This window comes from Staurois parvus, unplaced genomic scaffold (assembly GCF_062004578.1).
Source record: "Staurois parvus isolate SC_StPar_1 unplaced genomic scaffold, SC_StPar_1.0 ptg000403l, whole genome shotgun sequence".
NCBI lineage: Eukaryota > Metazoa > Chordata > Amphibia > Anura > Ranidae > Staurois > Staurois parvus.
This window is the reverse complement of record NW_028318199.1, coordinates 725,905-753,615: the sequence shown is the minus strand read 5'-3', so window position 1 is coordinate 753,615 and position 27,711 is coordinate 725,905. Positions and strand designations below refer to the sequence as shown.

At 41.2% G+C, this 27,711-nt stretch overlaps 1 protein-coding gene across 1 annotated transcript in view; it reads left to right on the top strand.

Annotated features, from left to right (window-relative positions):
• Positions 1-2,829: 2,829 nt before the first annotated feature.
• The window catches only part of LOC149455100 (electrogenic sodium bicarbonate cotransporter 1-like), a 619,577-nt gene continuing 594,695 nt past the window's right edge, over positions 2,830-27,711 (top strand). Inside the window, exons 1-3 of the mRNA XM_089686634.1 lie at positions 2,830-2,891; positions 8,247-8,407; positions 9,397-9,546. The gene's annotated coding sequence lies outside the window, so the exon portion shown is untranslated. The remainder of the gene's footprint in view (positions 2,892-8,246; positions 8,408-9,396; positions 9,547-27,711) is intronic.

Genomic DNA, 27,711 nt, shown 5'->3' with positions numbered 1-27,711 from the left:
GATGCAGTGCCCTTGGTTGTACATCTGTGAATTCATAATACCATCAGTGAAATGCATCTCCCCGACACCAGCAGTGCTCATGCAGTCCCACAGAAGGATACTGCCCACCACCATGTTTCACTGTAGGCAATATGCATTCTTCTTTGTACTCTTTGTGACACCATACAGTTTTGAAGCCATCAGTTTCAAAAACATCTATCTTGGTGTCATCACTCCAGAGTCCCAGTAGTTGTCTTCTTTTTCAGAATGGGTCCTGGCAAATTCTAGGTGGGCTTTTTTGTGCATGGTGCTTCCTTCATGTACAACACCCATGCATGACATTCCTGCAGTGTATGGCATATTGTGTCACTGGAAACAATCACCCAAGATTGGCTTTCTACTTCTGTAGCTAACTGCAGTGAACTTGCATGGTGATTTTCTTCAACCCTTTTCATCAGAAGACGCGCCTGTTGAAGTGTTAACTTCCGTGGATGGCCAGGACATCTCTGTGAGATGGCTGCAGTTCCATCTTTGTTAAATTGTATCGCTTTTGCTACAGTATTCTGACTTTACATAAAAAAGATCAAAGCTACAAGAATGTAGCCTTCATCTTTCTTGTGTAAAGAAATTATTTTCTCAGGCTTTGTGACATTTTTCTTCCATGTGGTTCCATTGCTGACAGCATGAAATGGGAAGGGGTTTTCTTTGTTAAGTAACTGCCTTTTATAATCAACTGTCTGCTGAACACCTGCTTAATGAATAATTGGACTCACCAATTGAATTCTTGTTAATTAGAATAAAATTTAGCTTTGCTCCTAAAACTCCTAAAAAAAATTGGGGTGCATTTAATTTTGCAACATGGTTTTGAATGAATTTGTTAGGAAAAATACTTTATAAACTTCCCTATTTTGGCCAATGAAGCGGCAGATATGCCTCCTGGACGACTCAGGCTCAGGGGTACCTTTCCATAAACTCTCTCCACTTGAATCAATAGCACTGGATCGGAACACTTGTGCCATTACTATGTCAGTTAGATGTATACTGTTATTCGAGCACAGAGGGGATTACTTTAGCCCACTCAGTAAACATCAATACATTGGGTGCATCTGGATTGCTTCTAAAAATCAATGTTGCTCCTGGTATGTGGACTGTTAACATCTTCTTTATCTGTTCTGTCCAATCACCACACACCGCTCTGAGTTTCCATTCTCCTCTTGGGACCAGGCAATGATCTCAGATGGTTCCATTCTTTCTTTATGGGGTTCGCAGATTCTCTAGACAGGGATATCCTGGACGAGCCCCCACATGTGGCACTACCTCCTCAAGAGTTGCTTAGTAATTTTTGGGTTCCCTGTCAATCTGAGCCTCTTGTTGAAAGCCCAACCTCTGCTGACACCGTGCTTCTGTTACCAAATAATTACTCTTGGTAATTGTGAGCAAAAGGAACGACATTCACCACAAAGCAACAATAACTGTTGGCAGGCCTGCTTTTAGAAATAATCCACTGTATCCAATCTAAGGGGACTGCTGAATCCCCAGTGAGCAGAAAAACAACTGTCAAGAAACAGGTAAGCTCACTGTTGGTCCTCAGAACTAGATGACAAGAATTAGATGTGAAGGAAAGAGAATTCTCAGTTGAAATTGAGCACTGTCCCTTTAAAAATACTACAGCTCTTCTGCGTGCTCATTGGGGCCCAGTTGGTATGAAGTTAAGTTGAGGTGTGTAATATAGTTCCTTGAGATGGTAACACAAAGATAGTGAAGGAACAAGAGAGACTTAACACTTTCCTCTTGATGGTAGCGAATTAAGGCAGGGTCCCCTTTAAAGCACTAAGCACTGGGCAGGCTTGAAGTTATGAATAGCAACAACTGGCATAAATGTCTATAGGCAAAGACAGCTCCATATGACATCAAAGGCAAAAACAAACTTTGTTGAAGAAGGGGAACTTGTTGTTTCAGTTGGCACTGTATGTCCTGCAGTCAGCTTGTACAATAAACTGTAATGTAGATGTATCTCAGCAATGGAGGCTGCGAGAACTAGGCCGCAACAGTGAGGCAACTATATGTAATGTTCACAACTATGTGTAGGTAGATAGCTAGGGTGGCAAACTGTCAGTATGCACTTGGTTAGCAGGTGCATGGGTCTCTCTCACCTGATCAGAGTAGTCTGGCAGTAGCAGCCTGTCTTTCCCTGCAGACAGGATCAGTCCACAGACTCTCTGGCTCAGACCTGGCATCCCATCTGGGCTCCTGCTGTCAGATTACCCTTCTGGGCAGCATGGCAGACCGGGTGGTCATTAAGCTCTTTCCTCTCTTTCTTTCTCTCCAACACTGGCTCTGCAGCCTCGCTCAGCGCTTCATCTGTCACCTCCTTCTCCTTCAGTCTCTCCCCGCACTCAGGAAACAAGGAGATCAGGATACCAGGAGACCCAGGAGATTGACCAGGAGGTCAATATCCCGGGCTTTTATATATTTATATGCCCCGCCCACATGCTAACTCTCTTGGGAAATGTAGCTGAGTCTTGCTATACAGCATACAAGTTTCAGAAAGCTATTCTGTCCATGTGAGTGACCCTGAATGGCAGACCACTGCCATCTAATGTCCATGTTAATGTATTGTAAGTAATAACATTTCAGTGGGTTACAGAAGGATAAGTGAAATTCAGCCACTGTTCTGCCCATATTGTTGAAAATAATATATGTAATATACTGTAATGTTATGTGATGTTGCTGCCATCTATTGGTTAGAGTTATTATGCCTAGTTATATCAGGATTTGTCAGGAAGTGGTAATTAGATACAATAACCTCTAACCTGGAAGTTCCTGTCCTCCATTTCGTGACTACTTCCAGTTCTAACAAGTAGCATACAGTGGAGCTCCAAGCTATTCCTGGACTTATGGTGGAATTGTCCGTGAGTACACTCACTGATGGGATGAAGCTGTTGTACAATGTTTAATGTACTGACACATATGTTTTGTTTGTGCTTATGTTGTAGTTTTACAAAGTTATTCATAGCAAAGAATACATACAGATCTGATGTCTCACGTTTCTTGACTTCTGAATTACTGTTAGACTGTCTGACTAGTGTTATACAACAGTTCAATAACGCGAAGCAGAACAGGCACTATCTATCACAGAACCTTTTTAGTTATATTCCTGGTTTGAGTGATCCTCAGAATGGACCCAGGGTTTCTTCTGAAGATTTCTTTGTCTGTTCATCATACTAAAAAGATAGTGTTACCTACCTTTCGTTCAGCTCCAAATAATCCAAGAGAAGAAATGTTTCATACATGGGTTGTGAAGAGATGTCTCTTTCAGTATTTAAAGGTGTCCAAGGATTTCAGGTAGTCAAACTCCTTGTCCGTTCTCTTCTTGGGAAATCGCAAAGGGGAGAGAGCCTCTAAAAGTAACTTAGGGAAGTGGTTCAATCAGGCCATCAAGGAAGCTTATGGGGCAATAGGCAAGGAAGCTCTGGAAGGGATTGTAACACATTCTCACATTCTCATGATGGTCATTCTCACATTCTCATGATGTTCTTCAAAGGTTGCCCTGACCTTGCAAGCCTCCCCACACCTCTGACACCCTTTGTCCCAAGAGAGCAAACTTTTCCTGGGCCGGGCTACTTATCTCCTCTACCAGCATTCCTTCTTCTGTCCAGCTGTCTGGAACTTATAGTTTGCAGCAACACTGGATGCATGTAAAACCCATATATTTGAACTACATGTCCCATGATTCCCTGTTCTCTGCAGCAGTCTCTCTCTCTCCCTCTCTCTCACTCTCTGCTTACAGGAAGTGACGTTACAGTCACTAGACTGAACACTAGAAGGAAACAAACTCAAGGCAGTCTTTGTTAAGAATGTCCCACGATGATACAGGCAGACTAGCCAGCACATGGCTACACACATTAGGATGATTAGAGGCATATTTTAAGCTCAATGTTTAGAGGCAAGAAAGAAACCCTTCTGGTTTGCATTTTTGATTGGAGCCTTTTGACAGAAAAAAACGCTAAACACTCCTAAACTTGCCTAAACTGTGTACAAAAAGCTCTATATCAGCGTTTTTTTCTGCCAAGTGAACTGGCGATTTTTAAAGCCCAGTGTGCATGGAGCCTTAATGTTTTTAACATTGAGCTGTTTATTTCCTCCTCACCTCCCTGCTTGTCTTCAGCACCACACCCGGGAACTAGCAGGGAGGGAAGAGACCTTGCAGTGTGACAGGCACTGGTTGCGTGCTCATCAGGAAAGGGGAGTTTCGGGCTGTTTCAACTCTCAGCAATAGCGCATCTGCTGAGCAAGTAAATAAGGGGCTGGCCCCAATTAAAATAAACTTTAGTCCTTCAGGTTACCCTTGCACACGGCACAGAAGCAGCATTTGGGTGCTCAGTACTAGTGCCTGCTAGTGGCAAACTTTCTGTGATTCTGCCCGCAATCTTAAAATGCACTACAATAACAATACACAGGTTCAGATGTCATTATTTTCAATTACACCTAAAATGCGATGCAGTTTTGCCTCGATTGTCAGGCAGCAATCGCGTGAAGCTTGTTGCCCAAAATGGAGCAGGAGTTCACATCAATCGCAGCAAAACCACACCACATTGTAGATACTATTGAAAATAATTGCACATAAACCTGTGTTTTGTGATCCTGGGCAGAATTTCAGCAATTCTGCCACAATCCCAAAATGCCCAGGTGTGAATGGAGCCACCCTGGATCACACATGCAAATCTGGATGCGTTTCCAAACGCACAGATTTGCAGGACATTATGTGTTCCTATTGAGGTGGTTCACACAGATGCGATCCACACACATTGCATTTTGAGTGTCTTTACAAAAAGGGTCCTGTGCAAGTTTGTAGCGGTGTGTTCAAGACTTGCAAGTGATAGAATAGAGTGGCATGTGTAGATAAGTGTTCACATAGGATTGCTACTGACAGGAGTTTTCGCATTGAAATGAATGGAGGGCATTTTTGTATTCAAGTCAATGCGAGGCATTTGTTCGTTTTCCTCTTGGTGTAAACCGCATAGTTTGACTTAAAAATCTGAAGGGTTTTACTCTGATGGCCATGCCTCTATGTGGGGTTGCTCCTTGATTGTCCCCATTCTCATTGCACACCGGTATAAATCCTCTTCTTCTTTCCTCTCTGTGTGGTGGTCTCGGACTAGACTACCTATCACCAGGGTCATAACCAGAAAGGGGTTCTGTTATGATTGCTCTGAATATCCCCCTTATACTCAGTCTCAAACTTCAATGGAGCAAACCTACTATACACAGATAAAGATATAGGGTCCTGATTTCCTTCTGGAACCCTCCTGCTGGTTGAGGAAGGTTTGTTCTATCCTCCTTGGTTACTAATCAACCTTTGGTGGGGTCCTTTGTATGTTTTCCCTTTGCTTTTATTTTTATTATTTTTATTATTCTCAATACTCACAAACTGGGCAGCACAGTGGCTAAATGGTTAGCACTTCCATTTGGCAGTACAAGGGTCATTGGCTTGAATCCTAACCACGGTACCACCTGCCTGGAGTTTGCATGTTCTCCCTGTGCCTGCATGGGTTTCCTCTGGGTACTATAGTTTCCTCCCACACTCCAAAGACATGCTGGTAGGTTAATTGCATCCTGTCTAAATTTACCCTAGTATGTGTATGTATGAATGAATGTGAGTTAGGGACCTTAGAGTGTACACTCCTTTAGGGTTAGGGACTGATGTGAATGTACAATATATATATATATATGTGTGTGTGTGTGTGTGTGTAAAGCGCTGCGTACATTGATGGCGCTATATAAATACTTGAAATAACTGGAAGGTTGAGATCTTTTTACCAATCTCATTCTGTTCACCTTCTGTATGAAATTATCCCCCCCCATTTCTCGCCTTGTTGAGGTTCTAAAACCTCTTCCATTTTTTCTTGCCATTTAAAAATCCACTTTAGTTTATCCCTAACACATTTTTTTCCTCTTTTTAACCATTTCTTGTTCCTCCTCATCCTCAATAATACTTTTTTTCAATTCCTTACAATTGATAAATAAAATTGATATGGTTCACTCTTAGCAACTGGAGCAAGCTTCTCCTTCAAAGCATTGATGGCTTCATCCAATGCTATCAATTTATTTTTTTCTTCTGTACTAAATATTGCAAGAATCTTATAATACCTTATTAAAATACAGAAACCATTCCTTCATCTGATTGTCATTTTCATCTGAATAAACGTGAAAACATGGTCAATAAATAGGCCAGGGTCAGTACAGGTGGCAGGCAGAGCCAACACTTCACTGGTGTGGTGATCCAGAACACTGTTGCTGGCATACACTGGTCTGCTGACATTTGGGACTGGTGCAACAGTGATCAGGAAAATAGTTTCTTGCTGCACTGGTTTGGTGTGGTAGCAATCAGTAACATTGATTTTAGCTACACTGGTCTGGTAACACTATGGCTGGTTTGGTGGTGATTGAAGAAATGTGACTAGCTGCAGTATTGGGGATCAATCACATGTGAGGTTGGGGGGGCAATAAACCTTGAGGTTGATCTGCAGTTTTGCAACATCAGCTCATCAGCATAAAGGTTCCCTGGTCCGTTAGCGTGTATCACCATCTGGGGTCATCTCTTTTCTGTATGGGCACTGCTAATGACGGCACTCACACGGAGAGCCCAATGAGAGACCACATCGCGTGATACTGTATAAGGTACCTTTATTCTAGATAGTGGGTACAATCAATAGTATAGCAATAAAAAGGTACTGACCATATATTCAAGATGGCCACCAGCGGTGGTCAGATGTCCGGTTGCTGTAGCCCTTGACGCGTTTCGTGCAAAGCACATAGTCATAGGGAGAAAGGGCTAACGGACCAGGGAACCTTTATGCTGATGAGCCTGGATGGTGATTCATGGTGTGACCTGACCTGGGAATGGATGACCAATTTACTGCTTGATGACGCAGGATTTCATATTGCGTATTTTAAACGCACTTCTGGTGAGTGCGTATTTCATTCATTTGAATCACATCATCTATCACTCCCGGATCACGACACCCGCACATCTGGAATAGTGATCCCGCAGGATCCACACGATTTTATTACTTTGAACTATCTAGTCACTAATAATCACCATTAGGTGATATTATCTATTTTGCACTTGCTGAAATTGTATAATAGAGTATATACCATATATATTCATCATCATCTAGCGCTGCACCTGTTTATTTTGATATATGATCTGCAGTTTTACCGTGCCTCAACTGCAACCCTTTTTAGCTGCAGAGGAGTGCACACATGATGTGGGAGGAATTATAGCCCTGTGTGCCTGCTGATTGCTATCCATTCAAGTGCTTGTGTGGGGTTCAAGGAGTTAAACAGATGGTGAGGAAGTGCTATAACACAAGCCACACACAGATGGCTCTTCAGAGAGCATCACACATGTGAACAGGTCCTTACGGTGATACTATGACTGGTGTAGAACATTGGGACTAGTGCAATGATCAGGGACACTGTGAGTGGGGAGCAGTGATTAGAGTACAGGGCTGCTGTGAATGGCCCAGTGGACTGGTCACACTGTTCTGCTATGGCGGTGACCAAAGACAATGGCTGGCAGAACTGAAATACAATGACATTAGAGCAAGTAGTCATTGTTCATGATCACTGCAGTGATCTGGTGACAGTAGGTAAAAATATTTTTTTTTCACAATTTGTTTTTCACATATGGTCACAAGAGCCGTGCAATGTCACCATAGTGACACTGTACTGTTTTGAGGGAATGATTGGGATTTTTTTTACACTGATTACTTATAGGGTCATGATCACTATACAAACAATAATTTCTATCTGTGTCATTCATGATGTCATTGTTTACCACTGTGATTGCTGTGATTGGCCACAGCTATCACATGGCACAGGGCCTCTGTGATTTACCCTGTATCATGTGATCACTCAGAGATCACAATAGTAAACAACGGCATTGTGAATAACAGCCATTGTTTTTACTAATGCTGACTGTGAGTGCTGTGATTGGACAAAACGATCATGGGGTACAGGGCCAATCACAGCAGCCCTGTACTTTAATTTGTGATTTGTGGTATCAAACAGACAGAGTGGTCACAGATCACGCTGCTGTGCACTCCTGGGAATGTGCATGAGCGGGTGATGCAGGAGGACATACTATTAAGTCCACCTGCATCAGTGCTATTCCTGTCATGCTGTATATCTACATTGGCCAAATGGGAGGATGTTAATGTGGTCATAATGTCATGCTAATCACCGTGTTTAATTTTTTGCAGGTGGATTATATTTGAAGAGAAAATTGAAGAGGGAGGAGAGAGATGGAGTAAACCTCATGTTACCACACTAACTTTACATAGTTTATTTGAGCTAAGAACATGTTTTGAAAAGGGAATTATTTTACTGGATACGGAGAAGTGCACATTTAAAGAAATAATAGGTATTGTATGTTGAAAAAAGGAAAATTAACCCAAATTAACTTAAAGAGCTGTTTTTATTTTTAATTCCATAGTAGTACTTCACATGTGGGAAACATTTATTAAAAGAGTGTGTGCATAGAAAGACAGTCCAGTCAAAGCTAAGACTGAGGCTTCCCATAGGTATACTGCACAACTGTCACCTGATCTGACTGTTAATGGTAATGATAACCTGCATGCAGTTTGCTACCTGCAGCTCTGCTAAACTGGCCCATTCTTGGGAAAATGGAACTGTAGAATCTCACAATGCAGCTACTATAATTATTTTCTAGAGATCCAGTGTTTACTGGGGAGACTATTTCAAAATCAGGAAATGAGGCAACATTTTTATGCTGGTTTTGAGAATATTTTTACATTTTGAATTACAATAAATCAATAAATAGACCTCTTAACCAATTAGGTGGAACAGGAGGTAACACTTTGTTTGCTTCAACATGTGGTTGGTAAGTTGCACATAAACGTTTCCAATTAAACTGCCATAGGTTGTCCAGAAATATTTTGTGCCCATTGGCACCATGCTGGTGCTTTATCTGCATGGTATTGTGTGAGGGTCACATGTTTATATTTTATTTTATAAAAATAATAAAGAATATGTCAAAAGTGATAGATCTAAACCCAACAAAGTTGGACCTCATAAGTGGTTTGACAACGGACAACTGTTTCTTTTCTCCAACCCTATTGTTCTTCCTAATATTTTAATGCAAAAAGGTTACCAAATTAGCACTCTTCTTGATAATGAAGCAAAACATTTTTATATTTATATAATAGTTTTCCCATAGAGACAAAGCAGACCCAGCACTAATTTATAGCTGTGATTTCCTGAAGTGGATTAAAAAATTAAATTCTGTGGGCAATACCATTATTTTCCTTTTCTCCATATTTTATAAATAAGGCCCATTTTTATGTATACAGTATATCTTAATATTAACATCTTTGTTTTATTTTCTTGCAGATCATATACTGAAACAAAGAATTTCCATTAATACAATAAATCAGGAAGAAAATGAAATTATATTAAATGTTCTTCTTCAAAACCACATACACCACCCAAAAAAATCACGTACAAAAATTTGGAAAGACATTGTTTCATCAACTTGTAAGGGTAAGTCTTACCTACACATTTAGCTTTCAGTCTGAGCCCAGCCTATTCAACAGAAAATGACTACCTGTCCTTCTGTCCACTCTACCAACATCTCAATGATCATTAGCCAAAAGTACCTATTTAAACAATGTTAGTCATAAATTTTGAACAATAACGGTCTCAAATAGAAATGTGCACAAAGGAGACATTTGTTTTGTATCAGATTTGTTTGTTAAGTTAATAATTTTGTTTCAACATGTTCAATATGTTAGAGTGATTTGTTTTGAGAATTTGTGTAGTTATATTAGGATTCATTTCATATATCCGTTATTTACTAATCGATTCAAAATTTGAATTTCAAAATTCAAATTTTGCACGATGACTATATTTTTTCTATTTTATTCTATTTAAAATTCAAATTTCAGAATTTGAAATTTGAATTTTGCAAGAATGCTATATTCTTTCTATTTTATTCTATTTGATATTCAAATTTCAAAATTCAAGTTTTGGAAGACGGCTATATTCTTTCTTTTTTATTCTATTCTATGTAAAATTCGAATTTCAGAAGACAGCTATATTCTTTCTATCTTATTTTATTGTATTCTTTTCTATTCAAATTTCGGAAGATATCTTTATTTTTTTCTATTTTATTCTATTCTAATTGAATTTCAAACTTTGAATTTTGAAAGTTGACTATATTATTTCTATTTATTCTATTCTAATTCTGTTTTTTGTATTCTGTTCCATTCTATTTGCTTCAATTTTATTGTATTCCATTCCTTTCCATTCTAATATATTTTTCTGTTCTGTTCTGTTTTATTCTATTTTATTCTTTCATATTATATTTTAATTAATCCTGTTCTATTAAGCAGCGTAAGTAGGAATCTTATTTCACTTTTATACCCTACTGTATTTATTGCAATAGGTTTCCATTTTGAATTTGAACTCCTTTTATTATTCATTTTTGAATATGGATAATTTTTGTTATAATTTATTTTTGATTCATTGAAATTTGTTACTATTGTGATTTGGAAATTTGGATACATCTGAATAATGAAAATTATGACTGAATTTCAATTTGTAATTAAATGAATTGCACTTGTCTAGTCTCAAATAATAACATTTGGAGCAAATAACCTGTTTTATAACCAACTGAATTGAGGATACTATAGTTTTCAAAATATCTACTGGTACAACACTCATCAAAAGTGTTTTGTCATTCTCCCCTTGATATTCACCACTCTTAGCTGACACTAGTGTAAATATATTTGCCAGTAATTGCTTCAGGTGTCTCATAAAAAAAATTGAAAGATGCTCTATTTAATAAAGGCAATCAAAACTATATATTAAAGGAGGGGAGGAGCCTGAGCATGGTGCCGACAAAGTTCATGGTGTGAGAGCTGCTGGGCTCCTGAGCTCCTGAGAACCTGTCTCCGGCCGGAGAGGAGGCAGACTCCACCGGAGTGTGGAGCAGTGAAAGCCAGGAGGTCACATGATGGCCATGGAGGAGTGCTGGGAACACCGGCAGAAGGTGAGAGGAGAGGAGTCGGTATACTCGGACTTTATGGGAAAAAGATCCTTTTGATCCCATGGAGGGTGATCCCCCTTACACAGATCGAGTCAGACCACCCAGCAGTGCCCTGGAATCACCTGAAGAGATGAAGTGAGAGCCGTAGCGGTGCTTGGTATATAGAGAAACAGTGGCAGTAGAGTGGATGAAGGCAGAGCGGAGGTGATGTATGAAGGGCAGCGGAAAGTGGTGAGTCTAAAATGTAAATTGACTAATTTTGTCAAAGGAACTTTTTGGGGGGATTACCTAGTCAAGACGGGAAAGAGGAAGTGTATAAGAAAGAAAAGTGGTATAAAGAGTCCAGAGGGAAGAAACTGGTGAGGGGATAAACTGGACAGACAAGTGGTACTATTCCTATATGTAAAATAAAAGGAATAAGAATATTTACAGTGAAACATAACCAAAATCTATCCTGTGGAAGTAATATTTTGCCCTTTGACTTAAAAAGATAGAGATATTATATGAATACTATGAAGAGTAATTCTGCGAAAGGGGGAGCATCTAAATCATCTCAAATAAGTACAAGTACAATTAAAAAATATATGCCCCACAAGAGAAAAGTCCAGAGGGACAAACCCCAGAGAGACAACCTGGAGCAAGTGGAAAACGGGAGATGAAAAACAACATCTGTGACCACTCTAGATTGGCTCTGGGAGTATCCAATTTGAGTGAAATTGAAGAAACTGTAGATATGGAAAAATAACTAGATATAGAAAATGTTGAAGAACAAGAGAAAAGCTCACAAATGCCTACCAAAACTGCAATAGCAGAAATGTTTATGAGATTGGAACATTCCATAAAAAATTAGATGGCAGTAATACATAAGGATTTGGGGAAAGTTTTAGCACGAGTAGAAGAAACAGAGGAAAAATTGGATAAACATGACAAAGCAATAACAATTCTGGAAAAACAAATGGAGGATATGAGAAAAGAGCAAAGGAGATTGTTCTATAAATTGGAAGATCAAGAGAATAGAGAAAGGAGGAACAATCTGAGGATACGGGGTTTGAGGGAGACGATCTGATGGAGACAATGAGGAAAGTGTTTAACACAATGATGGATAGATCAGTAACAGACCAGTTGAAAATTGACAGAATACACAGAATTGGAATACCCCAAGGAACGTTGAGGGAAAATCCCAGAGATGTGATTGTACAATTCCATTATTACAAACATTAAGCAGATCTATGGAAGAAAATAAGAGAGATAACAGTAATAAAATATGTAAAAAAAAAAAATCTACAAATCTTTGCTGATATAGCACCAGAAACATTAGCTAGAAGGAGAATTATCAAACCATTACTAGAACAGATGAGAAAACAAAACATTCGATACAGCTGGGGGTTTCCAGCATGTTTAATTGGATGTAAAGACGGTCACTCAGCAAGACTGAGGTTCCCAGAAGAACTATGGGACTTTTGTGAGAGACTGAAACTACAGAAAATAGAAATTCCAGGGTGGGAAGGGGTAAAAGAAAATATAGGAATAGAAAAAAAGAGATGTCAATCAATCCCCAAAAAGAGAGCGCATCAGAGATATAATAAGTAGAGGAGTGGAGGAATGAGGGGGGGTTCTGAAGTTGTGAGAGGACTTCTATTTATTTATTTTTTAATTTTCTTTCTTGCTGTCCTCCGCTTTTTTTTTTCCCTTTCTCTTCCCAAGGGAATGGGAACGCAGGTTTGGTAGGGCGTATGTGGTCATAGATTCACCCCAGATTGGAATCGATAGTGGGACTAGGACCACAAATTATTCCAGGCAGAATAAGGGCCAAGGGGTTGCAAGGGTTAGTTGGGGGGGTTGGGGATGAGAGTGGGTGAGAGTGCGGGGAATGGTATGGGTGGGAGAAGGGGAGGGATGGGGAATAAGAAATAAAGTGGAGATTTCTTTGTGCTCCTGATGATAGATAGATACTTCCTTTGGGGAGAACATAGAAGGAGGAAAAGAAAAAAAAAACGAAAACATAGGAGATGCAGGACTTTAATTTTATGACCTATAATGTAAAGGGAATGAATACCTTGGTGAAGAAGCATAAGATCCTTGGAGAATTACAACGACGATCTATTGAAGTAGTGTTTTTACAAGAGACTTATTTATCTCAGGAAACAAATGTTAAGTTATATTCTAAATATTATCCTACCTGGTATTATTTTGCAGATTCACCAACTAAACACACTAAAGGGATAGCAACTGGGATAGCAAAGAATATAAGATTTAATATCGAAGATAGGTTGTAGCATCCTGAAGGTCGATTTTTGTTTTTGAGGGGGAGAGTACAGGAAAGAGATTGTACATTAGCAAATATTTATTGTCCTAATAAAAATCCAATGACTTATTTTAGGAGCATACTAAGGAGCCTTGTGGATTTTAAGAAGGGCAAAGTAATTATGGCAGGATACTACAACTTTTGCATGGACCCTCAGATGGATACATCGTCACATGTGCAGCAAGATGGAGGTAAAGCGTATGAAAGGGAGCTATATCAGTGCTTGTGGACATCCTAGAGAGAGATTATACGTTTTATTCCCCTGCACATTCAATGTATTCCAGATTGGATTACATAATGATAGAACATAGACTTTTGGAGTCCCTGGTAAAATTGATATAGATGTTATATCAATATCGGATCATGTACCTGTCATAATGAAGTTACAATGGGGAAGAGAACAGAATAAGATAAATATGTGGAAACTGAATGAGACACTCCTCCAGGATCATGAGACGGAACTGAAAATAAAAAAAAGAAATAGAACAATATTTTAGAACAAATGAGACTGAAGGAGTTCCGATTGCCATGGTGTGGGAAGAGCATAAGGCATATATCAGGGGAATTATGATTGCCATAAGGAGAGGAAAAAATAAAGAACGGCAGAAGAAAATAAACACGTTAATAGGGGAATTGTATGAATTAGAACAATCACAAAAAGGGAATAGTAAAAGATACTTAGCAGAACATAATTTTAAAAAGTGACAAACTAAATAGCTTAATGGAACAAGAAACGAGGAGATTATTCAATATGGTGGCAAGAGAAAGATATTAGTGGGGGAATAGACCTGGTAAATATTTAATGAGAACACTGAAAAATAAGAAATCGAGGAACTTCATAGAAAAGATTAAAGATGATAATGGAGAATTGGTATATTCAACCACTGATATCGCTAATGTATTTAAAAAATACTACAGGAAGTTATATGATGTAAAACTGAAAAATCCAAAAGAAGGTGACGTAAAAAGAGAGATGTATTTAAAAGAGGTGGGGTTACCGAGATTGGAAGAGGAAAGCCTAGCATTTTTAGAAAAAACAATAATACAGGAGGAAATTCAAGAGGCACTGAAGAGTCCTAAGAATCTTCCCTAAGACTGTACTCTTAGGAAAGAGTCCTGGATCAGAAAATTATACAGTGAGATACTATAGGAAATTTAGAGAACAAACAGTCCCTATATTGCGTCTATATATGAATGCACTAGGATATGATATGGAAATGAGGGAGGATTCTTTACAAGCATACATTACAATCATACCGAAAGAGGGGAAATATAAGTCTTAATGTGCTTGGTATAGGTATAGGTGCTTGGTATCACTGCTAAATATCGACACAAAACTATATACGAAAGTTCTGGCAACTGGGATGAAAGACTTAATGCCAGAGTGGATTCATTTAGATCAAGTGGGGTTTATCCCTGGGAGAGAAGGAAAGCATAATGGGTTAAGATCATTACTCCTCTTACAAAAAAGTAAGGAAGAAAAAACTTCCCGTATTGGTTCTATTGATAGATGCCAAGAAAGCTTTTGATAGGGTAAATTGGAGGTTTTTTGATGGACACATTAGAGGTATTGGGAGTCGTACCCAAAATGAGAGAATGGATAGGAAAGCTATATATTCAGCCTTCAGCAGCGGTTAAGGTACTGTAAATGGCTCTTTAAAATGCACAATGGGACAAGACAGGGATGTCCGCTTTTTCCACGTTGTTTGTCATATATTTAGATCCCTTTCTTTTTCCACCATCTTTTTCCAGAACAGTCTGTATATTTTTGAGATTTCCTGTGGGTTTTTCTTTGAATCCTGGACAATTCTTCTGTCAGTTATGGTTGCAATCTTTCTTGGTCTACCTGTTCTTGGTATCAAGAGATCCCCGAACTTTCCACTTCTTAATAGGTAATTTAACAGTACTTATTCAAGGCTTTGGACATCTTTTTATGTCCTTTTCCATCTTTATAAAGTTCCATTACCTTGTTACGCAGGACTTTTGACATTTCTTTTCCCCATGGCTCAGTATATAGCCTAGACAGTGCTTCCACGTAAGAGTTAACAAACTCATTGACTATTTATACACTGACACTAATTGCAATTTAAAAAGCCACAGATGTGGGACATTAACCTCTAATTGGCATTTTAACCTGTGTGTATCACCTTGTGTGTCTGTTCCAAAGCCAAACATTCCAGGGTATATAAACTTTTGATCATGGCCATTTGGGTGATTTCTGTTACTATTATGATTTAAAAAGGTGCCAAACAACTATTTGATAATAAATGGCTTCATATGATCATCATCCTTCAATAAAAGAGAATTTTTTGGCATGATCAGTCATATTTTCAATATCAATGCCAAAATTTCACAATTTCTGCCAGGGTATTTTGAGCACAACTGTAATGCACTAGGGAAAAGTTGGGTTAAAATAGAAAACTCATTAAGTGGGACGCACTTTTACACATAATGTAATTAAGATATGGTATGTAATTTATAAACAAAGGGGAGGAGAGTATAATTCACTGTTAACACCGATGGTGGGAACAAATTTTTTTGCGCCAGGGAAAGAGGAGATTTTTGGTAAATGGATAAAAAAATGGAAACTCACTATTAAAAGATATACTGGAAAAAGGAGAAATATGCTCCTTTCAGAAATTTTGTTGCAATGCTCCCACAGCCACTTAGGACAATGGAGGAGTTTAATCCATTTGAACAATTGTTTAGTGCAAGTAAGATACGGAAACATAGTACCTCCCGTATCTATAAGATCCTTACTCCAATAGTAGGATCCACTTCTCTGTTGTATATTGAAACATGGGAAATGGAACTTGGAATATCATTTAGTGAACAGCAAAAAAAAATAAAAAATCTAGATTAACACATGGGATGGTAGATACGAAGGTGGTGGAAATTAATTATAAATGTTTAGCAAGATGGTATATCACACCTAGTGTGGCACATAAGCAACAAGTAGAGAAGTCACCTATGTGTTGGAGGGTGTGTGGGATTAAAGGCACATATATGCTGGGATTACCCCAAGATACAGGAGCATTGGGAAGAAATAACACACCAAATACAGGAGATTTTGGGAACTAGCATCTTGAAGCATCCAGGTATATGTCTGTTCCATAAAATGGAGATTCCAGTGGAAAAATACAAGAATATAGTAATATTCCATTTGATAAATGCAGCAAAGGGATTAATACCTAAATTTTGGCAAGCTCAAGAGGCACCAAAGATAAAAGATTGGATAAATAGGCTGGATTATTTACTATAAAAAAAAGTTTGGGACATAGCGAGCAGTTAGGAATAGCAGCAATTGAACTAAAAAGGAACCACAAACCTCAATAGACAATAAGATAAAAAAGTGCAGCGCTAAAATCAGTAAAATAAACACATACGTGCGATGTAATAAAAGTAGTAAACCACCATGATGTAAAATACCACTATCAGTGCATAAAAGTATAATAACAGGTGACAACCCAAGATGAAGGGATGACTTAAACGCTTAGATAGCTATACCAATAAAAATGATCTATATGGGATAAAACCGTCCAAATAAAGTGCAAAAATGTCTAAATAAAGTGCCAAAGTTATTATGTCACGTACCTTACTTGTGACCCTGATGGCAGGAAGAAGGCCTCTCTTACAGCTCTGGTTCAAGGACCACTGAAGGTGGAACAGCAACCACAAGAGCACGGCGGAGTATGAGTGCCTGTTCAGTCCTGTAGTCTGTGCAGGAATTGCTAGCACTTCGCTAGGAGATGGGATGGCTGGACCGGCTGGCGTCAGAGCAGGATGGCAGCAGGGCAGGCAGGCAATGAAGCAGGCTGGTAGCAGACGGTATGCAGGGTCAGACAAGCCGGGTCGGTAACAAATAAGCGGATCAGACATGAACAGTAAACAGAAGAATTGTCAGGACACAAGCCAGGGTCAGTGTTGGTGGGAGAAGATCAGGCAGAATCAGAAGGCAGATGCAGAGTCCAAGAAACAAGCTGGGGTCAATCACAGGTAATCACTCACAAGAACAGGATCAGGCACAGGAATACAGGAGGGGGAGCTGCAGATCAGACAGCACAGGCTAATTGTGCTGCTGGGTTTAAATAGTCTGATTGGCACCAACATTAGCAACGGGCTATCATGTGTGTGCGCATGCGTGAATGCAAATGCACACGACTATGTACAGCAGAACGGGTCCTCGCACATCTGCGCCTGCGCTGCTGTGCACTATAGCGAGCATCTTCCTGACATTGCCTCCTCCCTACGAGCAGCCTCCTGATGCCCAGCTGGCTTTTTTTTTCTGGGTGGGCATGGAAAAAGGCACAAATTAGTCCTTTAGCATGGACTCCCAGGAGTTTTCTTCAGGACCATATCCTTTCCTCTAGATCAGGTACTGCAACTGGTTCCTTCTTTTCCTGCAATCCACAATAGCTTCCACCTCATATTCTTCATCTCCATTTACAAGCACCAGCTCAGGAGGACCAGACCCCCTATCAGGAAAGGGATCCATTAGCACAGGCTTTAGGAGCAAAACATGAAATACTGGATGGATCTTAAATGATTCTGGTAAAGATAGTTCATAGGATACCTCGTTAAGTTGCCTCTTAACTGGGAATGGCCTCAAAAATTTAGGTGCGAGTTTCCTTGAAGGGCATGCTAGCTTAAGGTTTGCCGTGGATAGACACACTTGATCGCCCACCTGAACACTCAATTCCCCCCTTCTCTTCCTGTCAAATGCCTTCTTATTAACAGCCTGTGCTTTAGCCATCGCTTCTTGTAACAATTTATTGTTAAGGTTCAGAAAGTCCACCATGCTCTGAACTGTTGGTTCTGGAATAAAGTCAGGCAGAAAGGAAGGATGAAAGCCGAAGTTGGCAAAGAATGGGGATTGTCCTGTGGCTGAATGGCTGGCGTTATTATAAGTGAATTCGGCCAACAGCACTAATGATACCCAGTCGTCCTGAACAAAGGATGTAAAGCATCGAAGGTTCTGTTCAAGTGTCTGATTAGTCCTTTCTGTTTGCCCGTTAGTTTGGGGGTGGTAAGCTGAAGACTTGGACAACTCAACATTCAACACCCTCCAAAAGCGAAAAGTGAATTGGACCCCCCGATCAGAGACAATGTTTGCAGGGACCCCATGCAGCCTCACAATTTCCTTGACAAACACCCAGGCCGTTTCCATGGCAGAAGGCGTATTCCTTAAGGGCACAAAATGGGCCATCTTGGACAGTTGGTCTACCACCACAAAAATTGCTATATATCCTTCAGAAGGTGGAAGTTCTACTATGAAATCCATAGATATCATTTTACATGACCTATCGGGAACTGGCAGGGGTTTGAGTAGACCCCAAGCTCTGCTTCTTGCAGTCTTACTCCGGGTACAGATAGTACATGAGTTTATGTATTTTTTACAGAATGCCTCTAGATCTGGCCACCAGAATGTACGTCATAACAAATCGAGAGTCTTGTGTACACCAAAGTGGCCTGCCAGGGGGTGATCATGACAAAGCTTCAGAACAGACACTCGGTTACTTTCTGGCACAAAGATCTTGTCCTTCCACCATAGCAAACCTTCTTTAGGAACTAGTGTAATTGCAGAGGGGTAGGGGACCCCCACAGAAGCTTGTTTAATTTGCGACAGAAGGTCAGTTTGTAATAACAAAACGTTACCTGCAGGCAGGATGGTGTCTGGCACAGGAGGTTCTCTGGGGTCATCAAATATATGAGACAGAGCATCTGGTTTAGTACTCTTTGATCCAGGTCAGTAAGTGATGTGGAGTGCAAACCTCAAGAAGACAGTCCCCATTGAGCTTGTTGTGGCTTCATACGCTTAGCAGATCTTAAATACTCAAGGTTCTTATGATCTGTATAGATCAGTATAGGATGTGCTGCTCCTTCCAACAGGTACCTCCATTCTTCCAAGGCAGCTTTGAGGGAAAGCAGTTCTCTATCTCCCACATCATAGTTTCTCTCTGCTGGAGAAAGTTTGCGTGAAAAGAAGGCCACAGGGTGCATTAAGTCCTTCAGACCCTGACGTTGTGAAACCACTGCCCCTACTGCGATTTCAGATGCATCCACTTCCAATATGTATGGCAACGATGGATCAGGATGGCTGAGGATAGAGGCGGAAGTGAAGAATCTCTTTAGGGTTCCAAACGCAGTTTGTGCCTCAGGGCTCCAGTGAAAACAGGGGTTCCATTTAGTCAGCTGTGTGATGGGGGCAATAATGGCGGAGAATCCTTTAATAAATCTCCGGTAGAAGTTTGCTAATCCCACAAATCGCTGCACTCCCTTTTTGTCTGTGGGTGCCGGCCAGTCTATTATAGCGGACACCTTTTGGGGATCCATCTTAATTCCTGCTGTGGAGATCACCAGGCCCAAGAATTGGGTGCACTGTCGCTCAAACTCGCACTTCTCGGGTTTGGCATACAGTCCATGTTGACGGAGCTGGCATAGAACACTCTTCACATGCTTTCGGTGTAAGTCCAGGGACACTGAGAATATTAGGATATCATCTAAATATACAACTACAAAAATGCCCAGGAAGTCTCTGAATATATCGTTAATGAAATGCTGGAAGGTGGCAGGGGCATTGCAGAGACCGAAGGGCATAACCAGATATTCGAAGTGGCCGAATCTGGTTCGGAAAGCCGTCTTCCACTCATTTACTGCATGTATGCGGACCAGGTTTTAGGCCCCTCTTAAATCCAGCTTGGTAAAGATAGTTGCGGACCGCAACCTTTGGAACAGTTCAGGTACAAGAGGAAGGGGATAACGGTTCTTCACTGTAATTTTATTGAGTTCCCAATAATCCATACATGGCCATAAAGAGTGGTCCTTTTTCTCGACAAAGAATATTCCTGCCCCTGCTGGAGAGGTGGAGGGACGGATGAAACCCTTTTCTAAGTTTTCATCAATGTACTCTTTCAGAGCCTCCTGTTCCTGTTCTGAGAGTTGGAATATTCGCCCGAATGGAATCTCGGCTCCCAGAAGCAGTTCAGTTGGGTAATCATATGGCTGATGAGGGGGTAGGGTTAATACCCTACCCCCTCATCGGCCATATGATTGCCTGAGGCTAATGCCCCTCATCTGCTGAAGACATCAACATATTCGTGATAATATTCGGGCACCTTTTGACAGATCTCAACATCAGAGTCCATACAGAGTAGGGTCACAGCAGAATTGGGTGTTTCTGGCAAGCAATGTTCTCAATAGGTGGATTGGAAAGTGACTTCTCCAGCAATCCAATCAATTTGAGGGTTGTGGGCTTGAAGCCAGGGTAGGCCCAAAATGACAGGAAACAGCGGGAACGTGATAGCGTCAAGACTCAAAAGTTCTTTATGTTTGGCAGGGGTAACAACAGGCAATGGTGGTGTTTCCTGGGTTACCAATCCCGATTTGATACATAAGCCATCTGCCAGATAAGCTGAAAGTCCTTGAGTCTTTGGTCTTAAAGGTATATGCTGCTGGGCTGCAAAAGTCAAGTCAATAAAGCAGCTGCATGCCCCAAAATGAATAATGGCATTGACCGAGATTGCTCCTTCTGGCAGCTGGAATGAGAGTGGAAGGGCTAGGTGAGTGGTACTGGCAGATAGTGATGACAGGTTAGCAGGAGAAATAGATAAAGACACTTACGCATCTTTATGGGGCATGTGCGCACATAATGACTGGCTTCTCCACAGTACAGGCAAAGGTTGACGTTCCTCAGGTGACAAGGATGGACGCATCAATCCAAGCTGCATGGGTTCTGGAGTTTCATATGCTGGAGTCACAGGATTGACAGGAATGGTGTGAGCAGCTGGGGAGTGAGTGGAAGAAGGCATCCTGGGCATCATCCATACAGGACGTGACTGCTGAGTTGTTCTTTCCAACCTGCGTTCACGCAGCCGCCTCTCTATCTGGATGGACAAAGTAATAAGAGCCTCCAATGTATTTGGTACACCAACCCAGGCCAGTTCATCTTTTAGCCCTTCAGCAAGCCCAAAGCGGAACTGGTGTCACAGGGCTGCGTCATTCCATTGTGTGTCTGCACTCCAGCATCTGAAGTCTGTAACATAGTCCTCAACCGCTCTGCAGCCTTGCTGGAGCATATGATGGGCAGCCTATGCTGTGGCAGTCTGCTGTTGGTCAGTGGGTCATCATATAACTGGGCCATTGCTTCAAAGAAGGCAGACATGGTTTGCAGCTGGGAATCATTTTCTTCAAGAAGTCGGTGGGCCCAGGACTGTGGCTCACCTTGGAGTAAAGAGATGATGAACCCAACCTTGGTGGATTCCAGAGAGAAAGTTCGTGGTTGTAGAGAGAAGTATAATTGACATGCGTTTTGGAATGCCTGGATATTACTTCGATCTCCCGAAAATCTTTCTGGTGTGGGGACCCTGGGTTCAGGGGGTAGCATCACCACAGTTGGTGCAGGAGCAGGTACTGTAGGAGCTGTGGCAGATGAGGAAGCGGGTGTTGTCACAGGACTGGCAGATGTAGTGAGAAATTGTACCCGCTCTTCCAACTGAACGTACCCCTCTTGAAGAGACTTAACAGCTCGAGTCAGGGCAGCAAGATGCTGGCAAAACTCATCCATGGGAGAGGATCCTCCTGCAGGCTCAGACATGGCTGTCTGATACGGTCACGTACTTGTGAGCCTGATGGCAGGATGAAGGCCTCTCGTACAGCTCCGGTTCAAGGGCCACTGAGGGTGGAACAGCAACCACAAGAGCACGGCGGGGTGTGAGTGCCTGTTCAGTCCTGTAGTCTGTGCAGGAATTGCTGGCACTTCGCCGGGAGATTGGATTGCTGGAGCGGCAGGGCAGTCTGGCAGCAGAGCAGGCAGGCAAGAAATGAAGTAGGATGGTAGCAGACGGAATGCAGGGTCAGACAAGCGGGGTCGCTAACAGATAAGCAGGTCAGACATGAACAGTAAACAGAAGAATAGTCAGGTCACAAGCCAGGGTCAGTGTTCGTGGGAGCAGATCAGGCAGATGCAGAGTCCAAGAAACAAGCCGTGGTCAATCACAGGTAATCAATTTCAGGAACAGGATCAGGCACAGGAATACAGGAGGGGGAGCTGCAGATCAGACAGCACAGGCTAATAGTGCTGCTGGGTTTAAATAGTCTGATTGGCGCCAACATTAGCAACGGGCTGTCGCGTGTGTGCATGTGCGCATGCGTGAACGCAAATGCACATGACTATGTGCAGCAGAACGGGCCCTCGCACATCTGTGCCTGCGCTGCTGTGCACTATGGCGAGCATCTTCCTGACATATTATGTATCTCAAATGAGGGATCATATATAAATATCAGTAGTCTCAAATGGCTATATCCTGATGAAAAACTTTAGTATCCCAGTCTGAACCAATAGTACTCCGGTGACATGCGATAAATAGTGAGATTGCACACTCATCGGAAGCACAATCTTAATGCATGTCACCGGAGTACTATTGGTTCACACTGGGATACTAAAGTTTTTCATCAGGATATAGCCATTTGGGACTACTGATATTTATATATGATCCCTCATTTGAGATACATAATAACTTTGGCACTTTATTTGGACATTTGTGCACTTTATTTGGACGGTTTTATCCCATATAGATCACTTTTATTGGTATAGCTATCTAAGCGTTTAAGTCATCCCTTCATCTTGGGTTGTCACCTGTTATTATACTTTTATGCACTGATAGTAGTATTTTACGTCATGGTGGTTTACTACTTTTATTACATCGCAATTAAGTGTTTATTTTACTGATTTTAGCGCTGCACTTTTTTATCTTATTGATTACTTACTATGGTATGGAGGAATTTTACCATATTGCAGAAGATAAAATGAAGAGATTTAAAAAAAACATGGGAAAAATGGAATGAGTTTAAAAGAAAAGTTTCAAATAGATACGTAGAACTAGCAGGCATAGAGAATGAAGAGATGAAAGAATAATATCTGTAAAAGATAGGGAAAAGAAAATTAAGAGGCTAGGAAGTAGGAGAAGGAAGTTACAGAGAGTATAGGAGAGATAGGAGGAATAGGAAGAAAAAGGGACAAGAAACGGGAGTTGACAAAAGGGATTTAGGGAAGGGGAGGAGGTTAGCGGTTATGGAGGGAGGGTATAGGGAAAATATGTATAGAAAAAAGTGTTTTGTAATGATTAGTAATGTGATGATCTGTTTTTGTAACATGGAAACTAATAAAATATAAAAAAAAACCATATATTAAAGAATATCAAACAGCAAAAAAACCACTGTGCTATATGCTCTTGGATTTGCAGAACACATGAAAAGGTGCAAAAAAAAAATTCAAAAAATAATAATGAATAAATGCCTGAGATAGTCTCATTCAGGGTTTGATCCAGCCTTTCTGATGTGGGGGTGCAAAAAAAAATGTCAGGGGCAGAGGATGCGGGGGCAGCAGAGCAGTGTATAGGAGTCAGTAGGACAGTGTACAGGGGTCAGCAGGGTACTGTACAGTACCCTACTGTACATACATTAGTTTGTATGACCACTGTCACTGTACACTTACAGGGTGTTATCGGGGCAGTGTACAGGGGCAGCAGAGCATTGTACAGGGGTCAGCAGTGCAGAGGATGAGAGATCAGCAGGGGAGTGTACAAGAGTCAGTAGAGAAATGTACATGCGGTCAGTAGGGCAGAGGATAGGGGTCAGCAGGGTGGAGGATGGGAGGTCAGCAGGGGACTGTACAAGAGTTAAAAAGGCAGAGGATAGTGGTTAGTAGGGCATAAGACAGGGGTCAGCAGAGCAGAAGACAGAGGTCAGCAGGGTGGAGAACAAGCGTTCTTAGGGAAGAAGTCAAGGGTCAGTAAGGCAGAGTACAGAGCCAGCAGGGCAGTGTACAGGGGTCAGCAGGGCAGGGTACAGGGGGTTAGTATGATAAAGAACAGTGGTCAGCAGAGAAGAGGACAGGGTCACAGCTGGCATGACACTCAGTAGAGCTCCTCCTTCTATCCCTGCACTGCACACAGCCTGAGCCCTCAGTAAATATCCCCTCCCCACACTAATCTGGGAGTTTCCCAGGTCAGAACTGTGACATAGCAACCAGGAATTGTGTCTGCAAAAGAATCCAATCTCAATGTGCTGTGTTGGAAGGAGGAGTTCTGTTGAGCGTCCTTTGTGCTGGAAATGCTGGACAAGGTCATCTAGCTCCTGCGGCAAAGATGACAAACACTCCCCCATGTGTGAGCATCATGTCTCATTATACATCTCTCCCATAAAAAAAAAAAAAAACACTGATCAGCATGCTCATCCTCTAAGCATAATTTCCGTCTGCAAGACAAAATTCTTTCCAAACAAAAATACAAAAACTTTCTTCTCCCAGTCAAAATTCCCCCTTCTCAGCACAAATCTTTGCCCCCCAATCCCACCTCCTAGCTCAACCCCCCCCCCCCACACACACATAATTTCCCCCCACTAGCACAAATCTCCCTTACCCAAACAAATCATCCCTCCTAGCACCATCCTCTTTCCCCTCAATTTTCCCATCCTAGCACAAATCCTCTCCCCCAAATTTCCTCTCCCAGCACAAATCTCCCCAATCCCTTCTCCTAGCTCAAGCCCCCCCCCCCCCAATCCTCCCTGTTATCTCAATTCTCCCCTCCCCCTCCCAGCACAACTTCTTCCTCCCAGAACAAATCCTCCCTCATATACCAATTTCCCCCCCAGCACAAATCTTCACCCCCAAATTCCCCCTCTTAGCACAAATTCCCCCCCCCCCCCCCACATTACCCATCCAAGCAAAACTAGCTCTTCATCTCAAAATTACATGTAGGAAATCAGAGCTTGAAGGAGGTGGACTGTGCTGTGCTCTCTTCCCTTTTTGTCAGAACATCGATCCTCCATACAACAGATGGCACAATATATGGCTTGATTACTCACCCTCTATCTCCCCAAGCACTGCTCATCTCCCAACAGCAGAAAATGTCAGTAAGGGGCATGTACAGTCTGATCTAAGAGTGATCCCATGTCATCTGCTGTATGGAGGATCACTGTTCTGATAGAGGCGGGGAGAGCACAGCACAGCTCACATGCCCTCCTCGCTCTCTTCCACTATCGTTTTTTTCTGTTGAGACTTTGCTAATTCACCGTGGCAGGCTTTCCCCTTTGTCCCGGACAAGATTGAGGGGATGGGGAGCCCAGTGGGTAAGGCACAATGTCCATGGTGGGGGGCAGGCCTGGGGGCATAAATAAATTACATCAAGAAAAGACTACATTGAGCTATATCTATATTGATGAGAAAATCTCACACACCACCATATCTAGCCATGGAAAACATATGTGAAACACGTGTCCAGTATAAATCAATTTGTATCAGAATAAATGGAGTGACTTGCCTCGCTAGGAATTAATTACTGACTAGTAGTGGTGAAGGAGACTCTCTGTTTAACATATCATTCATAATATTCACAAAACAAAAACAAAAGAATGCTGGTGGATCATACATAGCAAAACCATGAATAATATATATAATATAAATATAATAAATCATTATGCAATGGGCATTCAAGATATCAGTGAAGGCAAAATCATCCTTCAGGAATATATAATAGCAGGAAAATATATTTGTAAATGTATGTTAACCATATAATCACAGTATTATTCCAAAAGGGGGACCGCTTCTAAATAATGAAGATGTAATCGAAGTCCCGGAAACAACCCCTGAGTATTTAGAATACAAAATTACAACAAAATCATCCTTTTGAGGTATACATCTGTAGCACTACCACCTCAGGGGCAGCTGAGTAAATTTCAGGTTATTTGTCTTTCTTGATCCCACTCTGGAAGCCCAACCCTTGCTGACACCATCTTAAACCTCTGGCCAGAAGAACCCTCTAGATGCAACCATAGAGAGTCTCACTCACTCTGGGCTCTCAGGGGCTGATGACTGGGTTTAATTCTGAGGAAACGAGCTCTTCAATTAAATAGGTCAATGTCCCTGCTATATCTGATTTTCTGCACTCTCGGCGGGGCACTAATTGGTGCACATAAGGAATTGAATCTTCCTTGAGGCAAAGGTAGAAGTTCCTTAATAGGGGGTGAACACAAATAAAAAGAACTGCCCCATTAAGTGGTATTTAATTCGGACTCCCGAGTCCTGCTGTCTGCGCCCATTGACACAGATAGCAGGACTCTGCCTCGCCCCCAACTCCCTCGTCACTGCCTTTGACTGACAGCAGATGGAGCCAATGGCTCCCGATGCCCCAGCAAAGCCTGTAAAACCAGAACTGAAGAAGAGCTGCAGACGTGCACAGAGCTGGATCGAATGAGGGCTCAGATATGTAAACGAAAAGGTGAGAGAAGATGTATCCACTGATACCTCAATATTTTTACCTTAATGCAAGGAATTCAGGTAAATAATGTTTAGGCTTTATAACCACTTCCTGTCCAGACACTTTTACCCCCTTCCTGTCCAGGGCAATTTTCAGCTTTCAGCGCTATCACACTTTGAATGACAGTTGCGCGTTCATGCAATACTGTATCCATATGAATTTTTTACCATTTTTTTAGACAGATAAAGCTTTATTTTGGTGGTATTTATTCACCGCTGGGATTTTTTTTTTTTGCTTTTTTTGCTATGAAATGAATGAAAAGGTCCAAAAATTTTGAAAAAAAAGTGTTTTTCTTATACAATTTTGCAAATAAATAATATTTCATCATAAATCTTGGCCAAAATTTATTCCGTTATCTTTTTGGTAAAAAAAAAATAAGCCAAATTAGTTTATAATCAAAAATTATAATTTTTAAACTTTTTTTTTTACATTTGTAATTTATTATTTTATTTTATTATTTATGTTTTATTTTTTTTACATACTGTCACCCTAGCAGTACAGTGTCACCATGGTGACACTGTACTACTTGTGGGGGGGTGATGAAGATTTTTTTTTTTTTTTTACACTGATTGCTTTTACACCCATATAGGATGTAAAAGCAATAATTTCTCCTCTCTGTCTGCATTCTTTCAGCCATTGAGAACTACTGAGTGAGCTGTGATTGGTCACAGCTTGTCACATGGTACAAGGCTGTTGTGAATAGCCTTGTACCATGTGACCTCTGTGATCATTCACAGATTTCACGCGTAGTAAGCAATGATGTCACTAGTGACATCTTGCTTACTACTTTGCATGTGATCACTGATTGGCCAATCAGTGATCACATGATTGGGACCTCGTACACATGATCGGTGTTTCACTGTGTCTGGAGGATACAGCGGTCACTGGATTGCGGTGCTGCGCGCTCCCAGGGAGTGCGCAAAAGCAGGTTGTGGGGAGGCTGTTTATAAACGGCCACCCGACGCTGCAGTGCCACCGTTTATGTACAATGGCCGGACGGGAGGTGGTTAAATACTGTTTCAATTGATTTGAACACTTAA